General features: G+C 36.8%; 1 long non-coding RNA gene across 1 annotated transcript; it reads left to right on the top strand.

Moving 5' to 3' along the window:
* Nucleotides 1–5679: 5679 nt before the first annotated feature.
* On the top strand, nt 5680–7632 carry LOC126888029 (uncharacterized). Its single transcript, XR_007699358.1, has 2 exons — nt 5680–6929; nt 7241–7632. It is a non-coding gene; the product is annotated as an uncharacterized LOC126888029 (long non-coding RNA).
* The last annotated feature ends 340 nt before the right edge of the window (nt 7633–7972 follow it).

Raw genomic sequence — 7972 nt, 5'->3', positions numbered from 1 at the left:
TCTTATTGACACCAATCAATTTACAAACGTTTTGGAAAAGAGCTGACTCAAAGTTTCGCCCTTGGTCGGAGTGGATCTCCAAGGGAACACCAAATCGGCTGAAGAATTCTTTAACAAGTACCTCTGCAACGGCAGCAGCTTCTTGATTTGGTAATGCATAGGCCTCAGTCCATTTTGTAAAATAATCCATGGCTACCAGGATGTATTTATTTCCAGCATCGGTTTCTGGAAATGGACCTGCAATGTCGATAGCTACTCTTTCCATAGGACTTCCAACATTGTACTGTCTCATGGGTGCTCTCTTTTTACCAACTGGACCATTACCGGATACACACAGTTCACATTTCTGGCACCATCTTCTTACATCATCTTTACAGTTCACCCAATAGAACCGTTCTCGAACCTTTTGCAGAGTCTTCGTAATACCAAAGTGTCCACCTGATGTACCGTCATGCAACTGGGGCAATACTTCTGACACTTTACTTTTAGGTACAATCAACTGAAGCTTAGATTCTGTACCATCATCGTTCTCAAAGGTTCTGTACAGAAGATCATCTTTTAGTATCAGGCAATTCCATTGGCTCCAGTAGGCCTTGACTTCCGGACTACATGCACTAATGTTTTGCCAACTAGGTCTCTCACCTCGACGCATCCAATCCAATACTCTTTTTATACATGGATCGTCTTCTTGGGCTTCTTGTAACTGTTGTGGCTGCCATTGCTCATTAACGACGGTAGTTCGTCTCACAGGGCAAAGCTGTTCATCTACTTTAAGCCGGTGATTACAACTTTCACTGCATGGCCGTATCGAGGAAGCATCTGTATTTGAACCAACTCTTCCAGCCCTCTTCATGCGTCTCTTCGGCATCGTGTCACGAATCACCCTCCGTACCATTTCCACCAAACGTTCATCTTTTCTCTTATCGCCTTTTTCCACGGTTATTACTCGATTGTTTCGTGAAGCTTGGCTAGCTGCTTCGTGTTCCAAGGCAATAGCAAGTGCTTCATCTAAAACTTTCGGTCTTGCTAGTCGTAAAGCTTTCTGTAGTTCATTATCTTTCAGCCCATTGACGAAGGTATCTACTGCAATTTCTTCTAAAACGCTGTCTGGCACCTCTGGATAAGCCAACCGCACCACACGAGCCACATCTGCTTCAAATTCTTGCAGATTCTCACTTGCTCGTTGACTTCTACTTCGCAGTTGTGCTTTGTATACTTGTTGTAGATGGGCATCTCCATAGCGTTTTTCTAGACGAGTGAACAAGGTCTGGTAACAATTTTCTTGACCCTTAGGAATTGATCTTAATATATCTGCAGCATCACCTCGCAAAGCAGCAGTCAAGGAAACAGCCTTTTCTTGTTCGGTCCAATGGTTGGCGGTCGCAATAGCTTCGAATTGTCTAAGGTATATGGACCAAGAGGACTTCCCATCGAATGGTGGTAATTTAAATCTCATATGATGCGATGTTTCGTCTCTCGGTGTTTCATCCTTCACTACAAGATCTAAAGCTACTGCATTAACTGATGGTTGTACTTTTGTATCAGTTATCATGCTCTCTAGTTGTTTGATCTTCTCTTCTACGGTCTCTACACTTTTCTGCATCTTATCGAATGTTCTAGAAACTTCTTCAAATTTCTCATTGTTCTGTTTACAAACTTCTTCTAGTTTTTCGTTGTTTTGCCTACTGACCTCTTTAATTATTTGAGAAGTCTCATCGAATCTTTTAGCAACATTTTCGAATTTCTCGTCGCTTTTTCTACTAACTTCTTCAAGTTTCTCGTCGCTTCTTCTAGAAGTTTCATCGATCGTTTCAGAAACAGTTTTTAATTTCGATAAGATTACTTGTTCTGCTGACTGGAAGCGGAACGTCTTTGGGTCTTCTCCGTTCTTCGTGAGGACATCCTCGAGTCGTGCTTGTAGGACTATCTTGAGCCCACTGCTGTCCAGATCCCGTTCCTCGAGCTGTTCACGGAGCTGTTTTACTGTAAGTTCTTGTAGCAACATCTTTGGTCGGCACACACGTACTTTCCAAAATGTCTTTTGACAGTCTTTCCGAATACCGAACAATCAACGCACTTTAACTATTCCCGACGAATAAAGTCCAAAAGTATTTTAAAGTCTTTCCGAATACCGAACAATTAACGCACTCCGGTTATTCCCGACGAATAAAGTTCAAAAGTCTTTTAAAGTCTCTCTGTAATTCACTTATTTATATCGCACTAAGTTAACCGAACACCGACACCAACTGTAACATGACTATTGTAATTACTTCTAATTACAATAAAACTAGCGGTTCGTAATTTATATACGACTTTATTTATATAAGTTACAGACGAATTTATCTTATACACTAAACTTATTCACAAAATATGCCCGTATTTATACCCAGTTGTTATTCTGGAACAATCGACTCCCATCTCGAGCTATCGGCTTGTTCCGCCTACGTGACGTACCTTCCAGAATTCTCCGGCGAGGCCTAGCACATCCGATTACGTCATTCTCGAGGTGTTTACTGTTATACGGGGATCGGCCAAGATTTCTCTTCCGCTACAATACTAATTAGGTACACTAAGATCACACAGTCTAGTATTGGACATAGAGTTCCTTAAGTAGTTCTTTATTATTTTTAGTTTAGAAAAAGATCTTTCACTACTTGCAACGGTTACGGGTAATTTAAGAAACATTATTAATGCTGTACTTACGTTTGGGACACTTGATGCAATAAATTTATTCCTAATCAATAGATAATCAGCCAAGTGGCTGATTTTGCTTATTTTATTACTTTTGATATCGTCTTTGACTACATTTCTAAAGCAAATTACTTCATTGGTCAAAGCATGAGTCACATCAGATTCATATTTTTTACAAAACTCAGAGGCTGACTTTACAAGTTGTTCGTCAGAAAAATGTAATAAATTTTTTGGGTTTAAAAAACTGAACGTGTCAGTTATACATACCATATATTTAAACCTTTCGTTTAACTGTGAAATAAGAATATCAACAGCTCTCAAAAATACCTTAACTTTAAAGCAATGCACAGGATCACTAAACTCATAGCCACTAGAAAGTTCGTAAAAAAAAGTCTTTACTTTTCTTTTGCGTTTGGAGGTCATTGAGGAATCAATATTCCACTTCGCAGCTAACTTTCTGGCTTGATCCAGGACATCGTCGAATTCTCCTCGCAGTTCGCTCACAGTCTTTAAACACTTCTGAAGGAGATTCTTTTCATCATCTAGATTAACATCGGATCTCTGTAGTTTTGCTTAAACGTATTTTTTTTCTAAAATTTTTCCAGAATATCAGTTTTTTGCGCCCCCCTAAGGCCTGCGCCCCAATGCTCCGCATTGGTTGCATTGGCGTTAGTTACGCCACTGATAATAATGTCTAAATGGCAGTTATACATGCTACAAGACATTAGCAAAAAACTGCTAACTATGTATTTTTTATTATAAAGTTTATTTATTTTATAGGTAATAATATGAAGTGGGGCATATTTTTCTAACCAGGCCAGGCTGTCTGAAATATGGGCCCCATTCAAAAACTAGCAAAATTCTCTTTTGACAACAAAAATATGAATTAACTTAGCCAACAATTTATGTTTAAGGAATAATAAACATATCTCTGAAAAAATAAAATAAAATTATCTATAAAAATCGCAAACGTAAGAGTATTTTTAGCTCGGGCACACTGTTCATCTGCCCAGAGATTGGACATTAAAAATTGAACCCATGTTACTCCTATAATATCATCAGAAAACTGTTTTTCACAAAATAGACATGTGGCGCCATTGCTTTCAGGAGAATACTGTCCTATCTGTGCTATGTCAAGGTCTTCATCAGCGGGCAAACATTCCTCTTTCTCTTCTTCATTCGAACTGAATTTGGTTTTGTTTTTTCTCTTTGGGTTTCTGTATATTTTATTTCGGCTTTAGCGCAGAAACTATTCGCTTCCCCTTTCCTTTCTTTATCTTTTCATTTTATTTTGATTCAATTGAAAATACTTCTCTCTTTTCCTTCCCTTCTTTTGATTTTCTTATATTCTCAATTGATAATTCAAGGCTTGATTTGTACGGAGATGAAGTTATAACTTGAGTTTTCCTTCTTCAAAGAAGCTCGCTTCGTAACTGATGGGACAGGTGAAAAAACGAATGTTGTGTTCCTTAATGGTCGATCTGGGTCTTTAGAATGACCTGGTCATTGATCTTCTGAACGAACTGTTATATTTTCTGAAGAAATCGTTTTTGCAAGGTCACTTGTCAATCCTTTCAAATAAGTTTCAGTCGAGTTACATGTTTTCTCAGATTCAAGTTTCTCAGCACTGAAATCAGCACCAGAAAAAATGGTTATATTTATTGGCCCTATTCCTGTTACTTTAAACCCATTCTTAGTTATCTCTGCGGTCTGGGATTTTAGAAATGCTTTTTCCATCAGTTCTGCTAGATCTATGCAGGCCGTACAGGTGTGTAGGCCGTTAAACAATGGGTAAGTTTAATTATCTAGTTTTAGCCTAAGTTTTTCACTTATTTCTTTTGCACAGCAGATACCTAATTTCTCCTTGAAATAAAGCTTAAAAACTTTTATAATTTTATTTCTTTTTCTCTGGTATATAATATATTACTTTATTTCCTGTACATAGTTATATCATTTTATTGATAGAATTCTTTCCGTTTCTTTTTATTTTTAATAATACCACGCCGTGGTCAGAGATTTTGCTGAGATCGTGTTTCTTTCAATGCTCAGCTTTATTTCTGATCGGGCTTTTCTTTTGGGAGAGAACTGATCCTTGTTTGAATTTTTCTAGCCCCTACCTCGGGAAGAAGACTTTAATCAAGCACTACCTGGAAAAGAAAACACATTACCTTGAAGAGCGGAACTGGCTTACAACCGTATCCTGATGCATCAGTAGAATGAATTAGACAAGACAGCCCTACAGAGACAAGACAGCCCAATAAGGTAGCCCTAGACTTCCCCTAACTGCCGGCGACGACAAATTCTGCAGGGATTGGGGACCTCATTTAGGAACTGTGACGGAAAGACTTAAGCTGAGTAAATTTTTATCTTTATAACTTTTGTACCGATTACCAGCAGGGTCTCGGTCACGGGCTCAGAAAATTAACTTGGTTGTCTGTATACAATAAAATGATTTTTGTTAAATTTTTTTTATATCTAAATAAATAGTGCATTTAAAATGATTAGGTAGACTTTTTATTTCCTGTACCTTTCTGGGATGGGTGTGAAGGAAGAATGAACAGGGAACGAACCCAGGGCTGAGCAGTCGGGCAGAACACCATTCTGATGGATGGAACGGTGGACGTTTTTTTTTGAATATCCTAAGGGATGTTCGAGGAATTCCTCCCCTCGTTTCTCCCAGCAGTGTGGTGTTGCTTAATGCCCTGGTCTTGTTATGATCAGGATGTTACAAAAATGGCGCCCAATAAAACCTGTTTACTCTTTCTCGCGCTTATCCTAGTCAGGATGCAGGAAATAGAAATTTACTTTTAAACTATATTGCAGAATTTTATCGCTAAAAATTTAAAAATACCTTAATTTTACAAATCCAATTTAATTCGTTAGTAGATATTAATATTCACTCTGCTGTTTTTGTCTATTTTCAACATTAATGGCTTAGCTTAAAATACTAGTTTTTACATTTTATTTTTCTTTGTAAAATGTTCATTTTGCTTAATTGCCTCTTGCTGGTATTACCAATCTATATTTAATGATATCTATAAAATATTTTGTCGCTAATATTTATTATTGCGATACATTTTTAATGTGGTAATGTATTATAATATATACCGTTTGTCCCAAAAATAGTAAATTTTCAGGACTTACATTTTCTTATGCTGAATTAATTTTATTTAACTATCTTTAAAACTATTCATAATATCTTTAAATTTTACTATCTTTAATTAATTTTGAATTGTAGTTACTATCGTTGTATTCTTTATTCTTCGCCCGCTGTGAATTTCTCTCTTTTTCCTTTTACAACTATCCTCTCAGATTTTACAACTATCCTCTCGTTGGTAATCATGCCTCTCCCTTTCAATCCCAACCACCTAAAAACAGAGGAATTGGCCTATGAACTCACCATTAGAGGTTCTACAGTGCCCGAAAATGTTGCGGAGCGTAGGAAATCACTGAGAGGGAAATCACCGTCAGCTTATTTTTAGTTATAAATACAATGCTTTATTCTTTCTCTTCGAATGAAGGTATCTGCAGCAAAAATTCAGAGAACAAGGCTTAACTAGCTAGTTAGCGTCATTTCTTATTAGACAGTTGAATTTTATAGTACAGCTATTAGCAACAATTTTTTATTGCTGGTCCAAATATTTATATTTAACTTTAATAACTTGATTTGTGCTAAATATTCTCTCTCTCTCTCTCTCTCTCTCTCTCTCTCTCTCTCTCTCTCTCTCTCTCTCTCTCTTTCTCTCTCTTTCTCTATCTCTCTTTCAAATCAACTATTTCTTCTTCTTGTTTTCTTTTTAATATTATCTTAAATATAAAAACCCTACTTATTCATTCTTCTTCTGCTTCTTCTTCTTTTCACCTTTCGAGTTTTTTATCAACATTTTTTTTTCTGCCATTCTTACTTGTCATCCTTCTTCTGATTCACATTTTTTTACAACTATTTATTTTTTTTGAAAAAAATTTTTTCAAGTCACTGAAAAAATTTTCCGGTACCTTGGGGGGTGTGTAACGTTTCAATCAGCCGATTGAACGCTACACCAAGCTCCGCTTGGTATTTGTCCCTCGGACTATATATTTCTATAAGCGACCCTACTATCATCAAATCAATTAGTACATCTCTTCGAAGGTATTTAATCCGATACAAATTTGTACTTGCTTCTTTTGCCATTGCCACGTAAATCAGGCACAATATTGGCATACATTATCGTGTTTGTGTGTAGGCCGTTAAACAATGGGTAAGTTTAATTATCTAGTTTTAGCCTAAGTTTTTCACTGATTTCTTTTGCACAGCAGATACCTACTTTCTCCTTGAAATAAAGCTTACAAACATTTATAATTTTATTTCTTTTTCTCTGGTATTTACTTTATTTCCTGTACGTAGTTATAACATTTTATTGATAGAATTCTTTCCGTTTCTTTTTATTTTTAATAATACCACGCCGTGGTCAGAGATTTTGCTAAGATCGTGTTTCTTTCAATGCTCAGCTTTATTTCTGATCGGGCTTTTCTTTTGGGAGAGAACTGATCCTTGTTTGAATTTTTCTAGCCCCTACCTCGGGAAGAAGACTTTAATCAAGCACTACCTGGAAAAGAAAACACATTACCTTGAAGAGCAGAACTGGCTTAAAACCGTATCCTGATGCATCAGTAGAATGAATTAGACAAGGCAGCCCTACAGAGACAAGACAGCCCAATAAGGTAGCCCTCGACTTCCCCTAACTGCTGGCGACGACAAATTCTGCAGGGATTGGGGACCTCCTTTAGGAACTGTGACGGAAAGACTTAAAGCTGAGTAAATTTTTATCTTTATAACTTTTGTATCGATTACCAGCAGGGTCTCGGTCACGGGCTCAGAAAATTAACTTGGTTGTCTGTATACAATAAAATGATTTTTGTTAAGTTTTTTTTATATCTAAATAAATAGTGCATTTAAAATGATTAGGTAGACTTTTTATTTCCTGTACCTTTCTGGGATGGTTGTGAAGGAAGAATGAACAGGGAACGAACCCAGGGCTGAGCAGTCGGGCAGAACACCATTCTGATGGATGGAACGGTGGACGTTTTTCTTTTGAATATCCTAAGGGATGTTCGAGGAATTCCTCCCCTCGTTTCTCCCAGCAGTGTGGTGTTGCTTAATGCCCTGGTCTTGTTATGTACAGGATGTTACACATTATAGGTACATAGATAAAAATAAAAAAAGTTTAATTTACTTACATAACTAAAATATATACTAAAATATATACAGAAATTACTAAGATGTAATTACAATATAATAAAA

The sequence above is a fragment of the Diabrotica virgifera genome, chromosome 7, assembly GCF_917563875.1.
Source record: "Diabrotica virgifera virgifera chromosome 7, PGI_DIABVI_V3a".
Classification (NCBI taxonomy): domain Eukaryota; kingdom Metazoa; phylum Arthropoda; class Insecta; order Coleoptera; family Chrysomelidae; genus Diabrotica; species Diabrotica virgifera.
This window is presented reverse-complemented; position numbering and strand designations above follow the sequence as displayed.